Here is a 21,667-nt window from a genome sequence, read left to right as displayed (position 1 = left end):
TAATAATGTTTATAATAATAACATTATTAATTCCTTCACCATCCACCCACTTACTCACCCTCTTACCCATCTGTCCATTCAACTCATCCACCCCCACATCCAGCCAGCTTCCATCCTATCATACATTCATCCACCTACCCGTCCACTCCTTCTTCCTTCCTTTCATCACGAACCATCCTCTCACTCATTCATTCATCCATCCACCCATCCATCCATCTACCCATTCATCCACCCATTCATTTATTTACTCACTCTCCCATCCACCCATCCATTCATCCTTTCTTTCTTTCATCATCCATCTATCCACCCATCCATCCATTCATCCACATATTCGCCCACCCATTCATTATTCACTTATCTATCCATCCTTCCACCCATCCATCCATTCATCCACCTATTCTATTCACCCACCTATCCATTCATGCTTTCTTTCTTTCATCATCCATCCATCCATCCATCCATCCATCCATCCATCCATCCATCCATCCACCTATTCCATTCACCCACCTATCCATTCATTCACTCACTCATCCATCCATCCACCCATCCGTCCTCCCTTTCTTTCATCACCCACCCATCCATTCACTCACCCATCATCCATCCACCCAGCCAGCCAGCTTCCATGTCTACATCCAACTACTCACTCATCCATTCACCCACCAACCTAACTAAACTTGTTTCCTCCCATGTAACACAATACTTATCCACCCATTCATCCGTCAACCTACCCAACCACCCCATAACACACCCACATCCTTCCCTTTACCCATCTGTACACATACTTATCTACCTCTCCTATACCCATATACCCATGACATCCACCCACCCATTCATGCATGATCCTCCTACACATTCATTCACTTACCCATTGACTGCTTCACCTACTTATCCACTACTCCCCATTCACCCATACACTCATAAAACTTCTATCCATCCATTCTATCCACCTACTCAAACAACCACCTATCAACCCATCTACCCATCAGACTGTGGTCCACCCACCTATCCATCCACCCATCTACCCATCTACCCACTGACCCATCATCCATCCTCTATCCACCCATCTATCCATCCATCCATCCAAACACCACACATCACTAGTATGACATTAGAAGCTTTGTCCACAGATTCCAACTCAGCTTTGAGATTTGGATCATCCAAATTTGCTTCCTGGCCTGCCCCTCTGGTCTGTTTCCCCATCTGCTCCACGAGTGTGAAGGAGTAGATCAGCTAGATTAGCTGCACCTGCTTCAGGACTCCAGCCAAGTTTGGGTGTCTGGGAGCCACACTCCAGGTCTCACCAGGAAGACTATGCCAATCATGGAGAAGTCTGATAAATGCAAAACCCATTTGAACCGCCCGGGTGGGGTTTATAGATGTGCATGAAAGGAATAGGATCAAGTTCTATATGGGGTCGAGGGCTCAAAACCAAACTCTAAGATCTGGAGTCCCTGTAACAAAACATAAATAGGTTTCTGCAACTCCTGTCTGTGTGGTAGATGAAAATACCATCGGTACACTGACTGATAATGCTAATATTTTCTAACCTCCAATTACCTAGATAATGCTGCTCAAATCTCTTAGTTGTTTCCTCAGTGAAAAAAAAATGTTTAAACCCAAAGGAATATTTAGAATTAGGTACAGAAATGTTTTATGGTATCAACTTCCAGTATCCATAGTTTTGAGTGAAGGAATCTGGGCATGTTTGGTATTATAAGCATTTGTGATGTTTAAGAGATTTGGGGTTATTAGAAGGACAGTTCGGCCTTTTAATTAAAATTTGAAATATATACTTAATTACTTGATTTAGACTTATGACTATCAGTTGAAATCATAAAGTTTATATAAAATGTTGGAACATTTAAGAGAATCTAAGTTTCATCATATTAGGAAGTTATGTTTTTAAATTTAAAAGAACTACTTAATTTGGGAAAATTTGTCAGGCAAGATCTAATATATTAAGTTTGTTAATGTAATTAAGTTTTTGAAGGTGTTTTATTAAGTAGTAGGAACTACTGCTAATGAAATAACTTTTAGAAAGAGTTTTGAGATTTCTTAAACTTATAATGATAAGATTTGTAGATTCAGCTCAATAGTTTAAGGGAGAAAAACATGCGTTTCTGATTTTGTATCATCAGTACATACAAATTTTAATTTTTTAAAACCCGAAGTAATTTCTGAATAATCTATCATATGTGCAAAAAAAGCCTTTGAGGACATAAAATAAATATGACATTAGCACCATGCCGACTTATTCTCCCATCCATCCATCCAACCACTCACTTATTTACCCTTTACTCTCCCTTCTCTCTATCCTCCTATCCACCTGTCCTTTAACACTCCCACCTACCCACCCATTTATTCATCCATCCATCCATCCATTTCCATCCTCCATCCATCCAACAATCCGTCCGTCCGTCCATCCATCCTTCCATCCATCCATCACTTACCCACCTTTCCATTCATCATTCATCCACCCATTTCCATCCTCCAATCATCCATCCATCCATCCATCCATCCATTTCCATCCTCCATCCATCCATCTGTCCGTCCGACCATCCATCCATCCATCCTTCCATTCATCCATCACCCACCCACCCACCTATCCATTCATCATTCATCCACCCATTTCCATCCTCCAATCATCCATCCATCCATCCATCCATCCATCCATCCATCCATCCATCCATTTATCTACTTGTCCATTCACCCATTCACCTATCTACCTAGGAAATATTTATTAAAGGACCTAGTAGGCAGCAGACACTAGAAAAAAAGTACCTACACCTAAAGGGGAGCTGCTTCTGGACCCACAGACTTTTCTGACTTCTCAGTGTTGGGAGAGACTAGCCCTGTCACTCTGCTCTGTGTTTTTCCTTGACTTTGCCATCTCGCCCCCTACAGTGATCTGGCGATCATGAGCACAGTGGTTAGCATGTGGGCTGTGGTACCAATGGCCTGGGTTGAAATCCCACCCCTACTATTTGCTCGCTGGATGACATTGGTCCATGGAGACAAAGGAGAACCGACCTCATAGGCTCCTGGTGAGGGCCACGGGTCAGTGCGTGTGGGTGTGTGTGGGAGCAGAGCCTGGACTGTGGCCTGCCCCTGCCAACACTGCCCGTGCTGAGCTACAGCCAGGCATCCTGCTAGATGCTGGCTCATCCCGACATGTGTGTGCATTGAGGCGGGGTAGCCTCTGGGGGTTCTGGACACAGACCAAAGTCCTACTGTGGCTGTGAAGAGAGCTAAGTGGGGCTGAATGTGTTGCTCTGAGAAATGAAGAGAAGGGGGTGGCTTTCCATTTTGAACAGCCTCTGCCCCACCAAAGGGAATCCAGTCTCTCTAGGGGCTTTCCTCTAAGCTCTCCCTGCACTGCCCTCAGGGCCTGACAGAGCCAGGTCTGGGCTGCAGGGACTGACCAGGAATAATGAGCTGGCCTTGGAAGGCACAGTAGACAGCCCATTCCCATAGCTCCTCCCAGGGAGCACAGGGTGCAGAGAGGCCTGGGGAGAGGCTGTTTGTGTCCCCACCATGGGTCCCTCAGGTACGGCCCCAGCCCTGGCTCCAGATGGGGCTCGAGAATCAGCCATCTTCCCTGCTTTCTGCGGGGCTGCCCTGGTCCTGCGGCCCCATGGCCCCTGTGGTCATGTTGAATGCTCTCAGCTCCAGGTTCACCTGAGACCCTCTGCCTGCCTGTCCCGAAGGCTGCTACCCTGTGGCATGGGGAGCTCCTACTGTCCCCATCCACCACCATCTGCCAGGCCCATGGTCCCTCTGGTGCCAGGAGCCTGTTGGTCACTCTGCCTGTCCTCTGGGCAGCCTGGTGGGGATGGTCCCGTGGATCCTCAGAGCCTGCCCCTGCCCCACCCAGCTGCCTCCTCCAGGCTCTCACAGCGGGCAGGGCTGGTCCTGCATTATGTTCTAGAACAAGGCTGGGCACAGGCAGGGGGCAGGGTGCAGGCACCAGGCAAAGCCTGTTTCCTGCCGTGGGGCTTGGGTAGGTGCAGAGCCAGTGAGTCTGAAATTCTTCTGTAAAGGGAGGGGACCAATATGTCCTCAAAGGGGGCTGGGGGGGGCGGAGCTGGAGTCTGAGTCAGTGGGGACAGGGGCACACTGAAGGGTGATCAAAGCAGACTTTCTCCCATTTCTGTGACCGGGGCTGTGCCATGCCTTGGAGGAGAAGAGGTGCCTGCCTGGGCTCTTTCCTGGGCTCCCGTAAGAGGAGGTGCGATGAGGGGACTGGTCAGAGATGGTGGAGCCCTTCCGGAGCTGGGAGGCGTCTGCCAGGCACAGCTGCAGGGCCTCTGTGGCCGTCACAGGTGCAGCCCCATGCATGACTCAGTCAAATTAGATGCCTTCAGGGAGGGCCCTGGCCTCCGTGCTTCTGGTCTCCCGGCAGTCTGGTCCCAGAACTGGGCTCACCCCTGGTCCCTCTGCACTTCTGCACCTGCACTGTCTCTTCACAGGGCAAGACAGCCTCTCCCAGACCACTGGGCAGAGCAGAGCATCCTTGTGAACAATATGATTTTATTGTCATGAAGTGAATGGCACACACGAATGGTAATGTGAGCCCCTGGAGCGACACGCTATTGCCATCACCCCAGAAGCTTCCTGGGTTCCTTCCCTCTCCCCTTGGGGACCACTCACCTGACTTTTGGGGTAATCATTTTCTGCCTTTTAGTTACAATTTTCCCACCTACGTAGGCACCCCTAAACACATGTTTAGTTTTTGTCTGTTTTCGAATGCTACCTGATGGGATCACATCCTGGGAATGCTTCCATGACTCGCTTCTATTACTCAGACGACTCTTCTTTGCAGATGTGTGTAGCTGTTGCTGTTCATTTTCCTGGCTGTGTAGTATTCCATGGTATGCCTGCACCACTAAAGAAATGCTGCTGTGACCACTGTAAACATTGGAACCATCTTTTCCAAGCAGGTATTTACTGAAAATAGCCAGAGCTACTTTGTCAGCAGTTTGGACAGCTTCAACTTTACTAGATACCGCTGAATGATTTTCTAAAGTGCATACCCAGCAGCAACCTATAAAAGGTACTGTTGCTCCACATCCTTGTCAACACTTGGTTTTGTCTGAATTTAACACTTTTAAACTTTTTTTCCTTATTAGAAATGGGGTCTTGCTATGTCACCCAGGTTGGCCTCGAACTCCTGGGCTCAAGCAATTCTCCCAGCTTCCTGAGATTTTACCATGTTGACGGTCTAGTGAATGTGAAGTAGCACTAGCTGTGGTTTTAGTTTGCTGTGGTTTTAATTTGCATTTCCTTGGGAGGGAATGAGGTTCTGCATCTTTGCTTATGTGTATTTGCCAACTGGATTTTCTTTTATGTGAAGCGCCTGTTCAAGTCTTTGGTCCATTACATAGTTTTTGTTTTTTGGTGACTAGTTACGAGAGTTCTTTATATATTTCCTAAGTGACTCTTTGCCAATTATCCATCCTGCAGACATCTTCTCCCAGTGTGTCTTATCTTTCCATTTCAGTGTGGTGTCTGATGAACAGAAGTAGTACATTTTAATGAATTCCAATTAATTCCTCTTTTGCTTTATGGCTTGTGTCCTTTGTGTCTTGCTTAAGGAATGTCTCTTTACTATGAAGTCAGATTTTCTCCTTTATGCCTTTCCAAAAGATCTGTGGGTTCATCTTTCATATTTAATCCACCTGGTATTGATTTTTGATTTATAATTATTTTTTCTTAGCATTAACCTTTGTGGACAGTACAGAGCAGGAGTGTAAGTAATATTTTTCCCTCTATGGATAATCAGTTCTCCAAACTGATTTTAAATGGGACTATCTTGTCCCCATCGATCTGCCTCTCTCCTCCAGCAGCCAGGCCTGCTCTGTTTCCGTCTGGTATGCATTACCTGTGTGCCGACCTAATTGTCTGCTTTGCTAAGGCTTTAAAGGAAATCTTAGGGAACAGAAAGACCAACCTTCCCACTTTTTATTCTTCATTAAGAATATTTTGGCTATTCCTGGCTCTTTTTAAAAAGTTAAAAAAGATCTTTATCAGGCACCAGAATCAGAATAGGTTCTCAGTGGTGCCTGCTCCAATTCCATGTAAATTTTATAATCATCTTGTTAAAGTCTACAAACACACACACACACATACACACCCATGTGCACACATACGCACATACATGCACCCATGCACACACACATGCACATACATATGCACATGCATGCACACTCACACACATGCACACACCACTTGGGATTGTGATTGGCATTGTTGTGGCTCTACAAATCATTGGTATCTCTGTAATATTATTGAGTTTTCCAATCCATATACATGTTTATTTTTTGAAAACAAGTATGTTTTATTTCTCCATTTATTTAGATCTTCATTCATGACATGCAGTAAAATTTCTTATTTTTTCTCTGTGTATCTTGCACGTATTTTGTTAGGTTTATTCCTAGATACTTCTTGCCAGCTGTACTACTGTAATGGTCTCTGTGATGGTTAATTGTATGCCAACTTGGCTGTGACACAGTGCCCAAGTACTTGGTCAGGATGTTGCTGTGAGGCTGCTTTTCAGATAAGATACACACTGAAATCAGCTGACCTTCAGTTAGGCAGATGGCGCGCCATAATGTGGGTGGGCCTCGTCCAATCAGGTGAAGACCTGACTAGAACACAGACCGACCTCCCCAAGGGAAGAGGGAATTCTGCCAGCAAGTGGCCTTTGGACTCAAACTCCAACTGCTCCCTGAGTCTCCAGACTGTCGGCCTGCCCTGCAGACTTTGGACCTGCTACACCTCCAAAATTATGTGGGCCAATTCCTTAAAAAAATTGGTGGCTCACGCCTGTAATCCCAGCACTTTGGGAGGCCAAGGCAGGTGGATCACGAGGTCAGGAGTTTGAGACCAGCCTGGCCAACATGGTGAAACCCTGTCTCTATTAAAAATACAAAAATTAGCTGGGTGTGGTGGCGGGCACCTGTAATCCCAGCTACTTGGGAGGCTGAGGCAGGAGAATCGCTTGAAACTGGGAGGCAGAGGTTGCAGTGAGCCGAGATCGTACCACTGCACTCCAGCCTGGGTGAAAGAGTGAAACTCTATCTCGAAAAAAAAAAATCAATAATCTCTCTGTGTATACAAACACATGTGCACACACACACATGCACGATGCATACACACACAGGCACATGCATGCATGCACATACACACACATCTTGTTGGTTCTGTTTCTCTGGAGAAATCTAACTAATACAGTATCTTTTTTTGTTTTTGTTTTTTTGAGACAGGGTCTCACTGTGTCACCCAGGCTGGAGTGCAGTGGCATGATCTTGGCTCACTGCCAAGCTCCGCCTCCTGGGTTCAAGCGATTCTTGTGCCTCAGCCTTCCGAGTAGCTAGGACTACAGGCGTGTGCCAACATGTCTGGTTAATTTTGTATTTTTAGTAGAGATGGGGTTTCACTTTGTTGGCCAGGCTGGTCTTGAACTTTTGACCTCAAGTGATTTGCCTGCCTTGGCCTTCCAAAGTGCTGGGATTACAGGTATGAGCCACCATGCCCAGCCCTAATACAGCATCATTTAAAAAGTTATAGTTTCTATTTTTTTGTTGTTGTTCCTATATGGCAATACAACAGATGTTTGCATTTTGGTTTGTATCTAGCAAACCTGCCAAACTCATTAACCCAAGTGCTTTATTTGCAGCTCCTTCTGAATTGTTCTTGACAGAATCAGACAGACCTGTGGTCAGTCACCCTCTTTTCAGACTTTACTCTGTATTTTCCTCTCTCTCCTTCCGGGTGTCAACATGGATGTGTGCCAGACCCTTTCTGCCGGCTTCCCCTCCTCCCATTTTCTCCTCCGCACTTTCTGTCTGACTTCCTGTGCTGCATGGAGAACAGCTTCCGCTTCCCCCAGGCTCATCCATCCTCTCCTCTGCTGTGTCTGCTCTGCAGTCAAATGCATTCATTGCCTTTGAATTTCAGTTATGTATTTTCATTCTAGGAGAGCTTCTCAGGGTGGGCATAGTTATTTTTTGAATCTTTTTGGTCCTTTAATTTCTCGTCCTCTGTGTGTGATAAGGCCATTATCTGATTATCTGAATTCCTTTTTTCTTGAGTCGGAGTCTCGCTTTGTCACCCAGGCTGGAGTGCAATGGGTCGATCTCGGCTCACTGCAACCTCTGCCTCCCGGGTTCAAGCAATTCTCCTGCCCCAGCCTCCCAAGTAGCTGGGACTACAGGTGCATGCCACCATGCATGGCTGATTTTTGTATTTTTAGTAGACACTGGGTTTCACCATATTGGTCAGGCTTGTCTCAAATTCCTGATCTCAGGTGATCTGCCAGCCTCAGCCTCCCAAAGTGCTGGGGGTCCTGTGGTACAGAAGGGATCTGTGTTTACTTCTGCCATTTTCCTGAAGGCCCTGTCAGTCCCTACTGAACTCTAACCCAAGCTCTTGGAATAAAGCTTCTTTGTCAGTTTATCAATACTTTAAAGAAATGTTCACAAATTACCCAGGATTTATTTTATTTGATTTTGTTGTGTGGGAGGCATGAGTAAAGGTCATGGCCTGCCATAGTGTAGGAAAATGGAAGCCATGGGCCTTGTGTAAAACAAGCTAAGAGGCGTCGAATGTAAGGAGTTTCCCGTTCCTTAGGTTGTGGGTGAACCTGTGCTCAGAACAGCCTAGATGGCTCTGCCAGGGTGGGAGCCACAGATGAGAGTCCCAGATGAGACTTCCAGCTTTCCTGCTGTGGTGTGTGCCCAGGTGCTTCTGATAGGACACTGCCAACAGCAACAACAAGGAACGCAGCTGCAGCAGCGGGGGCCCTGGGCAGGCGGCCTGCCCTCACTTAGGCCACCATGTGCCTGTCTAAGTGCATAGGAGCCTGGAGCTGCCATCACTGCTGCTTTATAACTGTGGGCACCGAGGTTAAACAGTTTGCCCCTGGTCCTGGGCTGGGATTTGGCTGGGCTGGGCCGGCTCAGCCCCTGCAGGGTTCTCACCTCTGCACCTACCCGAACCTTCCTCTCATTCTCAGCTTCTGGTGAAAATGGAGCTTCTGCCCGGAGGCCCCGGGCCTGGCAGTCCTTCCCTGAACACCCCTGTATGGAAACAAGAGGAAGAAAGGTCTCAGCAGTGGGCAGTAAAGATGTCACATCCACCTGGCCAGGCCACTGTGGTCTTTGGAGATGGCCGTGGACTCGCTCTCATGGAGCTGGGAGCTGCTGGGTGGGCCCCACCTCATGGCTGCATGTAGCAGAAGCAGGCAGAGAATTTGAGACGTGGCAGAGGGCTGAATCCAAGGAAGTTCCTCAGAAACAAGGGGCCCTTGGGTCCTCCCGGCTGGGCAGAAAGCCTGGCCCAGCCCCCCATGCTCTTGGAGCAGGCAACTTCTGAGGCTTCCATACTCCACTCCCAGGCCTGGCACTCCTGTCCTTCCTGGAGGGCATAGTGTCAGGAGGGTGCCCAGGCATCACTGGCTGCCTGCCTGCTTCCTCACAAGAGGAGGAGGCCTGGGCCCAAGGTGGCCATGACCGGCCAGCCCTGGACTCCTATGTGCAGCACTTGCTCTGCCACCCTTCCCTGTCACAGGGGCAAAGAGGCACAGGCCAGGCCAGAAGCGTGGAGTGTGAGGGGGTCATGGCTTTAGAGCTGAGAGACACTGGGGTGGTGGATTAATGTCGGCAGGGCTGGAAACAGAACCAGAAAGCAGGCCCAGGAGTCACCTCATGTGGAACATGTAGATTTCCAGGTGCACCTGCACTCCCAGGTGAGACTTCCTGGCGCACCTGCACTTCCAGATGAGACTTCCTGGCCCACCTGCACTTCCAAATGAGACTTCCTGGTGCACATGTACTCCCAGGTGAGACTTCCAGGTGCACCTGCACTCCCAGATGCAGACTTCCTGGTGCACCTGTACTTCCAGATGAGACTTTCTGGTGCACCTGCACTTCCACATGAGACTTCCGGGTACACCTGCACTCCCAGATGCAGACTTCCTGGTGCATCTGCACTTCCTGGTGCACCTGCACTTCCTGGTGCAGACTTCTTGGTTCGTCTGCACTTCCTGGTGAGAATCCCTTGGGCATCTGCACTTCCTGATGCATCTGCACTTCTAGGTAAGATGTTCTGCTGCATGTGCATTTACGGGTGAACTTCCTGATGCACCCATACTTCCTGGTGAGAATCCCTTGAGCACCTGCACTTCTAGGTGGAACTTCCTGGTGCACCTGCGCCTCCAGGCACAGACTCTCAAGTGAATTTCCAGGGAGAAGAGAACTAGGCTGCATTCCACAGGTGTCTGGCTTTTTTTGACCTTTGACCTTGAGTGCTGTCTTGGGAGGTAGGCTTTTCCAGGGTCAGTAAGGATTGAATAGGGTGGATAGACATGGCGGTGGCAGGTGCAGAGGAGGGACATGCAGACATTTGACATGGAGGGGGAGGACAAAGCCACCTGACCAAAGGTATCCCAGTCTCAACACGGCCAGGAAGCCTAGAATATGTGGAGGTGAACATATCCCCAGCAGCACTGTGGAGGGTCTCCTCTCCCCAACTCCAACTGCCCCACTGCCCCTGTTTGGAGGTGAGCACCTGGCTGAAGCTGCCCCCTCTCCTGGCCTGGCTCCAGCTCCTAAGCTGTCCTGTGGTTCTGCCTTCCCACTGGACTTGTCCCCAGGGAGGAGAGCCCTGGCTCAGTGACAGGAAGGTCTGGCTACCAGATGGCCCATCCCTCAGGTCACCTAATACAAGGCGTCTGTCTGTCTGTCACCTGGGTCTCTGGGGTGTGTGTTAGTGCAGTTCAGCGAACCTCTCTCCTTGAGGCAGATCCAGGGTGATTTGTGGTGGGGTTTCTCAGTGAGCCAGGCTAGGAGACCCTCACTGGGGAGGGCACCAAGCAGTGCCACCTGGGGTTGGGGCGTCAGCCAAGCCTCAGCCCCTAAGTCCATGGCATGACAGCTAGAGACATCCCCCATGTGTGAATGTGTTGTTTTGTTTTCTTAGTTATTTTAGAGAAAACGTTCCCGGAACATGCCACATGCAGAGGATGCTGGGTATCAGGCTACCTTTGCTGGACAGCTCCAGGTAACTGCATTTGCTCTGCCAATGTTGGCTTTTTAAAAATAGAAAACACATATAGACAAATCCATCACACACACATGCACAGACACACACACACAGACAAATCCATCACACACACATGCACAGACACACACACACAGAGTCAACGACATAGGCTCACAAGTAGAGCTCTTCGTCTGTTTATACTTAATGCAATTACTGATATATCTAAGTTTGGAGCTGCTGTTTTCTTTTACGTATACTGTTTGTTTGCAGATTCTGTGTATAACTTCTTTCCTTTCTTGCCGCCTTTTAGATGATTTTCCCCAGCTTACCTTGAGGATTTTCGAGCAAACAGACATGTTGAAAGAATAGACAAGGACCACTTGCATGCCCCTCAGTTAGATTCACCAACTGTCAATATTTTGCACTGTATGTATACACGTACATGTCTGTGTATACAAATATACACATACAGTCACACATCGCCCGATGGCAGGGATGGTTCTGAGGAAGGCGCTGTTAGGCGATTTCATCGCCGTGCGAGCATCATAGTGTGAACTTACTCAAACCCAGATGGCACAGACTCATCGCCTCCCACACGCCTGGGCTGTATGGCAGGACCTCCTGCTCCCGGGCTACAAACCCAGGCAGGGTGGTACTGTACTGAACGCTGCAGGTGATTGTAACACAATGGTAAGTATTTGTGCATGTAAACATACCTAAACATAGAAACAGTGTAGTAAAAATACGGTATAAAAGATAAAATGCAGTACACCTGTACAAGGTCTGCTCTGTTCTAATCTTATGGGGCCATCATTGTATATGCCGTCTGTTCTTGACAGAAGTGCTGTTATGTGGCACATGACTGTACATGGAAATACACACACACACATCCACACATAAGCATATGCATACACACATATATACATGTATATACACGTGCATATAACATATGTAGATATCTGCCAATTGCTATCCAATGTGAGTTCCATAAATTTACACTGCTACCAGCAGCATTTGGGTATCTGAGGTGTCACACATCCTTGCCAGCACTGGATATTATTCCGGCTTGGAGATTTTGCCAGCCTGGTGGGTGTGAAGTGGATCTTGTTGTGGTTTTAATTTCGATTTCTCTAATTATGCAGAGGCTGAGTGCCAGGCTTCCTCTCTTGGGAAGAGCCTGCTGGCTTGCAGGCTGTCAGCGCTCACTGTGGGTGCGGGTGGCGTGCCTGCCTGCATGGCCCTTGCCTCTCTTAATCTACAGGGTCTCCACTCCTGAGTTCCTGGAAACAAGATACAGATTTCAGAATTGCACCTGAACATTGTTTACTGATTTACGGCTGGAAGTGAGGGCCCGAGGGATTCTTCTATGGAATTGTATGACTCAGCATCTTTTTGATTGCAAGCAGCAGCATCGCAGCCTAAGCAAATCTATTGGCTTCTTCAACAGACCAATCCGGTGGACGTGGTGGCTTCGGGTGAGGGATGCCCCAGGGGCTCTCCATGATGTCCCCAAGGTCCTTTAACCTCTGGGCACTGCTTCTGCAGGATTGGCTTTGCTTAGGGTTGGTTCCCCTTCATTCTTGAGCTGGTTGTGGGCAACTCCTGCCCCCTGTGGGGGGACTGGACTGCCTTAGATCACATGTGTGTCCCTGACTCTCTGTGGTCAGGGGATAGAATATTCAGATTGGGGTGGAGCCAGCTTCTCCTAAACCACGTGGATCTCCAAACGGAAGTCAGAACAGATGGGAAGGGGGAGCAGACGTTGAGCTCAATCAATAAACACCCACCTTGGGAGTTGCAGCCTGGAGGGCTTGGTGACTGCCACGCTGGCTGCTCAGAGCTCCTCGCTTACTTTTGGGCGTATGCCTGTGAACCAGATGGTGGCACCTCCTGAAAATTGGGTCTGTGGATAATGGGAGGATTTTTTAAATTATGAAAATGTTCATTATGGAAGACTAAATGAAGAAGAGCATATGAAAACCTGTATCTCTCCCACTTAGGTTCAACAATTATTAGCATATTGCCATGTATGTTTCTCTCTTTCCTTCCTCTAAAGTTTTGCTGAGCATTTCACAATGAGTCCGAGGCACTGGGACACTTTGCTCCCAATCCTTTCACTTGCATGTGTTAAAAACAAGGACATTTTCTACAGAACCACAATACCTTGATCACATGTAAGGAAATTAGGAATCAGTTCTCAAATACTATCTAATATCCTGTCCAGGTTAAAAGTGCCCAGTGCTCCCTACATCTCTCATAGCTGTGACTTTGCACCAAGACTTAACCAAGTTTCACGCACTGCCTCACCTGTCTCTAAAACTAGAAAAGTTCCTGTTCCTTCCAGATTGAAAGTATTAGGTTAAAAATATAGTCTCTCGACATTATTTTCTTGACTTTTCCTCTTGAAGGGCTATGTCTTGAAGAGCGCCCACAGCTTGAGTTCTTCTGTTTCTTCATGACAGGTTCAGCTTGTTCCTCTGTCCCCCTGTCTTTTCTGTATATTGAAATTTAGGTATAAATCCTTCATAAGGATTCACTTTATGCTCCATAAGTGAAGCTATGTTCTTTGTACTGCTACGCTTTATGCTGCTGTGCTTCAGGACCATGTGACAGGTTATTACATTTGCTTTTTTGTCTCATTTCCCATCTTTTCCTCCATCTTCTGATCATAATTGAGCATTTTATTATCCCATTATGTCTCCTATATTGACTTATTGATGCCTCTTTAAAAAACTTTTTAGAGGTATTCTTCTGGTTCACCAAATATATATACATATATATATATGTATACACATACATATATATATATACACACATACATATATATATACATACATATATATATATACATACATACATATATATATATATATATATATATATACACATACAATTTTTTTTTTGAGACGGAATCTCGCTCTGTGACTCAGGCTGGAGTGCAGTGGCATGATCTCAGTTCACTGCAAGCTCCACCTCCCAGGTTCATGCCATTCTCCTGCCTCAGCCTCCCAAGTAGCTGGGACTACAGGTGCCCCCCACCATTCCTGGCTAATTTTTTTGTGTTTTTAGTAGAGACGAGGTTTCACCATGTTACCCAAGATGGTCTCGATCTCCTGACCTTGTGATCCACCTGCCTCGGCCTCCCAAAGTGCTGGGGTTATAGGCGTGAGTCACCGTGCCCGGCCCACAATTTATATTTTTAAACAATCTGAGCACACCTTAAAATAATATTGTACTTCTTCAAGTGCAGTGTAAAGACCAGTATACATGGAATTCCTCCCTCCTCTTCCTGTGTCGTTTTTATTACACACTTCGCTTTGACATATGTCACAAACATACAATAAATTATTATAATCTTCCCTTTAAACAATGATGTTTTAGATAAATTAAATTTAAAAATGATTTTCTTTTGCCTTCAGTCAATTTCCAGTATCTTCATTTCTTTTTCTAGATTCAATTTTCTGTCTATATAATATTCCTTCCACTTGAAGAACTTTAATATTTTTTGTGTAGAGTGGGTTTTCTGGTAATGAATTCTTTCAGGTTTTTTTTTTTTTTGGAAGTCTTCATTTTTCATTCAGTTCTTAAAAAAAAAGAAATCTCTCCTTTGTCTTTTTGCTTTCATGGTTTCTGATGAGAAGTCTGTGGAAATTCTTATCTATGTGTCTCTGTAGATAATGTATCTTTTTCCCCATCCCGTTTCAAGAAGATTGTCTTTGTCCTTCATTTGTGGTGGTTTGAAGATGTATCCAGGTGTGGATTTTCCTGGTGTTTACCCTTCTTGATGTTCTCTGGGCTTCCTGAATCTGTGATCTGGTGTCTGTCACTCATATTGGAGAATTTTTAGCCGTTAGGTCTTCAAATACTTCTTCCGGCCTCTTCTCTGTGTCTTCTCCTTCTGGAACTGCACTGCATGTATGTTAGGCCATCCAATGTTGTTCCAGGCTCTTCCCACGTGTGCCTGCCCTCTTCTGGGGTGGTGCCATAGTTAGCATGTGTGTCTGACCATCTCCTAAGGTAGAGTTTTTTCTTTTTTCTGTTTTCCTCTCCCAGCTTCCATGGACTCCTACCAGTGACAGAGGCTCGGATTTTTGTGTTGTTGTTGTTTTTCTTTGAAGACTTTGTTCCATTGGGCAGAGAGTGGGGATGGGTCTGGACAGAATTTTGGGGGTAAATGTGTTTCCTTCCACCAGTACCCCAGGTAAAGCTTCCCTAGGATTTTCCTTGTGTCTTCCCTGGGAGCGGTTGGTGGGATCCTTGGAAGAAAAGCTTCAAGAGGGTGAGAACCTCCCATATGTCTGTGGCACCAGGGGTGTCACACTCCCATGCTTATCCATGCTTGGCCTTTAGTAAATTCTTACACATTTCTACCCAATATAGATCTATATCTACCAGCTTGTAATAGACTCAGTGGCATCTGCCCCAGGTGAGAACATGCTCAGGTCCTGTTTCTCCCCGGAAGCCTGTTTTTCTCCAGATTTTGGCTTGCTTGTTTCCCCTGTGACTCCATTTCTCTGAAGGCCTGATGAAAAATCATTAACTTGCAGTTTCTCAGCTTTTTTTCTTATTGTAAGGGCTGAAGCAAGGCTCTTTCTGCTGTCTTCAAGCTGAAACTGGAAATCTGCTTTCACTCTTGAAAGGTATTTTTGTGAGATGTAGGATTCTAGGCTGACGATTTTTTCAGTCTGCAAAGATGTCATTCATTGTCTCCTGCCGGCATTGTTTCTAATGACAAGCTGGAGGTATTTCTTTTCTTCCCCTCCTACATGTCATGTTTAATTTTTCTCTAGCTGCTTTTCAGAGTGTATTTTTATTTTTGGTTTTCAGTATTTGTTATAAAGTACCTTGGTGTGTTTGTGTATGTGTATGGTGTGTGTGTGTCTCTCTGTGTGTGGGGTGTGTGCATGCACATATTTGTTTGGGGGGTGTGTGTGTGTGTGTTGTGTGTGTCTGTGTGTGGTGTGTCTGTGTGTGTGTGTGTGTGGTGTGTGGCTCTGTGTGTGTGTCTCTGTGTGTGGGTACGTGTGTTTGTGTGTGTTCGTGTGTTTGTCTCTATGTGTGGTGTGTGTTTGTGTGTTTGTGTGTGTCTGTATGTGTGTGGTGTGCATGTGTCTGTCTGTGTGGTGTGTGTGTTTCTGTGTATGTGTCTCTGTGTGTGTGTGTGTTTGTGTGTGTCTGTGTATGGTGTGTGTGTCTGTGTGTGTCTATGTGTTTGTGTGTGTTTGTGTGTGTGTCTGTGTGTTTATGTGTGTGTCTGTGTGTTTATGTGTGTGTCTGTGTATGGTGTGTGTGTCTATGTGTGTCTCTGTGTGTGTCTGTGTGTGTATGTCTCCATGTGTGTCCGTGTGTTTGTGTGTGTGTGTCTCTGTGTGTGTGTGTGTGTCTCTGTGTGTGTCTGTGTGTTTGTGTGTGTGTCTGTGTGTGTGCATGCATGCACGTTATGCTTAGGACTTGTTATTTCTTCTGTAGGTTGATGTTTCTCATAATTTTTTTTTTTGAGATGGAGTCTCGCTCTGTCACCCAGGCTGGAGTGCAGTGGCATGATCTTGGTTCACTGCAACCTCTCCCTCCTGGGTTCAAGCAATTCTCCTGCTTCAGCCTCCTAAGTAGCTGGGACTACAGGCACACGTCACCACACTCAGCTAATTTTTGTATTTTCAGTAGAGACGGGGTTTCACCAGTTTGGCCAGGCTGGTCTTGAACTCCTGACCTCAGGAGATCCACCCACCTCGGCTTCCCAAAGTGCTGGGATGACAGGCATGAGCCACTGTGCCTGGCATTTTTCATGATATTTTGAAAAATTCCGTCCATTATTTCTTCAAATCCGTTTTTTATCCGAGCTGCAGTCTTTTTCTCCTCTCCTTCTGGGGCTCCAGGAATAGATTCAATGGATATTGACACTTATGTTAGATGACTTGACATTGTCTCACTGAATCTCTCTATTTTCTGAATGCTTTCTCTCTCTCTTTCCTTCACATTGAATAATTTCTGTTGCTCTGTCTTTCAGTTCACTGATTCTTTCTTCTGCCATCTCCAATCTGTTTGTGAAGCTCGCCCAGGGTTGTTTTTGTTCCAGAGAGTGTAGTTTTTTCAGTGTCAGAATTTCCATTTTGTTTCAGGACGTTTCATTTCTGCCGAGAGTCTCCATCTGTTTGCTTATCGTCACCGTCTGTTCTTCTAAGCTCTTGAACATATTTGTAATAGCCATTTCTAAGTGCTCGTCTGTGAACTCCAGTGTCTCTGGGTGTATTTCTATTTACTGTTAGTCCTTTTCCCTGGCTGTGTGTCAGATTTTCCCAAATCTCTATGTGTAGGATTTTTTTTTTTAATACGCTGGACATTAAAGATGCTCCACTGTTGCATCTGGACTTGCAACAGTGCATCCTCGCTGGTGGGCATTTTCCTGGGTCAGATGGTCCTGCCGAGCTGCTTTTCAGCTTTGGTAGGGTGGGTCTGGTGCAGCCTTTACTCTAGGGCCAAGAAGCCAACTCTCAATGCCTGGCATTCTTGCTGGGCACCCAGGCCTCCTGCTCTGGCTGGTTGGGATGTGAATGACTCCCAGCAGCGTGTCGCCTCTGGGCTGTCCTTAGCTCCAGTCCCTTCATTCAGAGATGTCCTCTGTCAGGCCTCATCTTGCCTTTCACGTGGGCAGCTCAGTATCCAGAAGCCCTTAGAGGACCTTCCATGCGTTTCTGAATCTCTTCTCTGTGCAGCTCCCTCCTCTCTGATCCTCTGCCCTGCAAATCCCAGCTGCCTCAGTCTCCCCAGACTGACCGAGCTCAGTGAGACCCCTGTGCTCTGCCTAGGCTCCACCTGTCCATCCTGTGTCCAGAAAGTGCCTCCAGGCAGAAGTTACGGAAAGCACAGGGCACAGTGTCACAGCCTGTGGCCCAGTGTCTGCAAACAGCTGCTTTGTCGATTTTGCCCAGCTTGATAGTCGTGTATGGTAGGAATGCTTGTCCTGTGCATGTTCATTTGTCATGGCAGAAGCAGAAGGTCAAGTGCATGTTTTCTGCTGCACAGAAGGGGGCATTCTGCACTCCTTGTTCCTCTCTGTTGTCCCTGAAGGCCGCGTCCTGGAGAGCAGGTGCGGGAGAGCACGGAGAGTGGACTGCTTCCTCCTCACCGCTGCCTGGTGCCCACCGCATGGCTGCACCCTGGTTCATCTGACCAGGCCCTTGCTGAAGGACAGCTGGGATGTCTCCATTGTTTTGATACTGCTTATAATGCCATGACAAACGCCCTTGGGCGTATGTGATTTCCTACATTGGAGATGACTGCTTCAGGCGATTACACCTGTACTTTGCTCATAGGTTGCTGGATCTTCCCTGCACACTACGGCACTTTGTGCCCCGCAGGAATGGTACTGTCGTGTATGCTCCAAGTGGTGGGAGACAGGGCCCACTTCTCCGCACAGCTGCCTGCAGAGCACGTGGTCAAGCCCCAGGGCAGCGCCCACTGATGGGGAAGAAGCGGTGTCTCCAGGCAGCTCCCAGGCAACCTTGTTAAGTGAGGTCCCTCTGGTGGCTTCTGTTTGAGGGTGGTCTGCATGTCTGCATGTCTCTCTGACCTGCCTGTTGACATCTTTTATGTCCCTTTTGTTCTGATCAGGTTTTGGTCTTTTTCCCTCCCTGTTTTTATCAGAGCTCTTTCTGTGTTAGGGAGATCAGCCCTTTGACCGTGACATAAATTGTGGATTTTTCCCCTCTGTGTTGATCATGTGTGTTTTAACTTAGTTTATATTTTGCTTTTTGGCATGGTCTCAATTTTTTATATGTAATTATAACATTCACACATCAATATCATCAGTATCTTCCATGATTGCTTCTGACTTTGGAGCCACAGTTATTCCCGCTCTTAGATTATAAAAAATTCACATGCTGCAAATTCCTTGGGATCATTTGTAGTTTCATTTCTTCTGTTCTTTCTTTCTTTTTTTAAAAAAATAGAGACGAGGACTCCCTAAGTTGCCTAGGCAGGTCTCGGACTCCTGGGCTCAAGCGATCCTCCCGCCTCAGCCTCATGAAGTGCTGGGAGGCCTGAGCCACTGCGCCAGGCCCTGTGGTTTCATTTTTTACATTTCAATCTCTGTTCCACTTGGAGTTTACTCTGGGATATGCCATAAAGTCAGATCCCATTCTATCTTTTCTAAATGTGTATCCAGTTGTTCTTATAATGCTGAGTTTCACCTGGGCTGAGCACAGGCTTGCTTATACCCCCTACTGTGTGTTCTGGAAAAAGGCTTCCTGAAAGGAGACCCTTCCTCAAGGGACTCAGGCAAGACTCACGATGCCCCCTGGTTTACCAGGGGCAAGGCCAGCCCCAGACCCCCCAGCCCCTCTGCCTGGTGAATTATCCATGGGACTGCTCTTCCCACTGAGGTGATGGCCCCACCGCCCCAGGAGCTCTGCCTCTGAGGACCCTCCAGCCCCTCGAAGACTGTGGAGGAAGGGCAAAGCCCCTGCCTCAGTGCCATCTGGAGAAGAGGAAGGTGGCAGGTCCAGGAGGGGCCTGTGGGGTGGAGGAGGCTGGCGGAGGGGTCACCTTGCGAGGGGCAGGCCGCAGACACCTCAAGAGCCAAGCTGAGGGTCGAGCTGTGGACGCTGGGGCAGAAGGGAGGGATGGGAAGGCTCCGCTAGACTCGGGGGCCTGGTGCAGGTGTCCAACAGGGTCGGGAAGCCCTGGGCTATGGGGTGAGGCTGGGGAAGCATAGTCCAGGGTGGGGTCAGGGAAACTGAGTCAGGCAGGGGAGGGGCACCCGGGCCTGGCAGGACAGGATCCGGGCTGAGGGGGCAGGCCCCGGGGATCCGGTCTCAGGACAAGCTTTTCCAAAGGTGTCTTCCATGTGCAGCTGGCCCTACACTCAAGGTCACTTTCTATCCTGTAGCCGGAAGGTGTCCGATCCATCGGAAGGCAGGGTCAGTTCTGACGGATCCAACTGGCTGGTCCCTCGCGGCTCGGTTCAGCTGCTCTCAAAAGCTTCCTGACTGACCCCTGGGTTAGTTGACACAGGCCCGGGGACCTGAGGCTCCTGCAACAGAGTTGGTGGGCGGGGCAGGTGGAGGTGGGGCTGATGGCTGCCCCTCTGCTTTAGGACACAGTGCAAGGTGGCCAGGAAAACATGCCAAAGACCAGGGGCTTTCACCACGGAAATGAATCATCTCCCAGTTCTGGAGGTCAGAAATCCGAGGTCAAGGTGTGAGCAGGGATGGTTCCATCCTGGGTCTGCAAGGGAGAGCGTTTCCCAGGGGCAGCTCCTGGGATGACTAGCTGCCCTTCCCAGCTACGTGTGCTGGACACAGCCTGTGAGGCAGCAGCACTGCTCCCATGGCCTCAGCCCCAGAGCTGGGGTTCAGAAAGGCCGAGTCTCCCAGAAGGTTGCACAGCGTTTTGGGGTCCAAGCAGGTTTCCATCACGAGGCCAGCACCTGAAACGCAGAGCCCCATGATTGGGTGCTGTGCCAAGATGTGTTTGTCAACCCTGACACATCTTTTTAAGAGGTTACAGAACTCTGCTCCCAATGGCTCTGATGCTGTCATGGAGACACTGGGACCCAAACTGAGAGAGTAGGAGAGAGAGGTTGCCAAGGAAACCTGCCCAGAGATGCAGCTGGCAACATTAGCGCCCATCACTTTCACAAGCCTGTGGTGTGGAAGTCAGGCAACCACAGAGCACATGCAGCTGCTGGGGGTGTGCACACATGAACATATATGTATGCGTGTGAGCAGATGTGCACGTCTGTGTGTGAGCAGTGTGAACATGTGTATGTGTGTGTGAGCAGGTATGCACGTGCCTGTGTGAGCAGGTATGCATATATGTGAGCAAATGTGCACGAGTATGTGTGCATGGCAACAGGTGTGCACATGTGTATGCATGTGGGCAGGTGTGCACTTGTGTCTGAGTGTGAGCAAGTGTGCACATGTGTATGTGTGCATGTGAACAGATGTGCACGTGTGTGAGCAGGTGTGCATATGTGTGTGAGCAGGTGTGCAAGTGTCTGTGTGTGAGCAGTTGTGCACGTGTATGTGGGCAGTTGTGCACATGTGTATGTATGTGTGGGCAGGTGTGCACATGTGTCTGTGTGAGTGTGAGCAGGTGTGCATATGTCTGTGTGCATGTGAGCAGATGTGCATGAGTGTGGGGGCAGGTGTGCACGTGTGTATGTGTGTAAGCAGGTGTGCATGTGTGTTTGTGTGAGCAGCTGTGCATGTGTGGGGGCAGGTGTACACATGTGTATGTATGTGAAGTCAGGTGTGCATGTGTGAGTGTGAGCAGGTGTGCATGTGGGCAGGTGTGCATGTGTGTGTGCAGGTGTGCACATGTGCATGTATGTGTGGGCAGATGTGCACATGTGTATGTGAAGGCAGGTGTGCACGTGTGTCTGAGTGTAACTAGGTGTGCATGTGGGTGGGCAGGTGTGCACGTGTATGTATGTGTGGGCAGGTGTACACATGAGTATATATGTGTGGGCAGGTGTGCACATGGGTATGTGAAGGCAGGTGTGCACGTGTGTCTGAGTGTGAGCAGTTGTGCATGTGTGTGGGCAGGTGTGCGTATGTGTCTGAGTGTGAGCAGGTGTGCACATATTTATGTATATGAAGGCAGGTGTTGATGTGTGTCTCAG

Source organism: Gorilla gorilla, chromosome 16 (genome assembly GCF_029281585.2).
Source record: "Gorilla gorilla gorilla isolate KB3781 chromosome 16, NHGRI_mGorGor1-v2.1_pri, whole genome shotgun sequence".
Classification (NCBI taxonomy): domain Eukaryota; kingdom Metazoa; phylum Chordata; class Mammalia; order Primates; family Hominidae; genus Gorilla; species Gorilla gorilla.
This window is presented reverse-complemented; position numbering follows the sequence as displayed.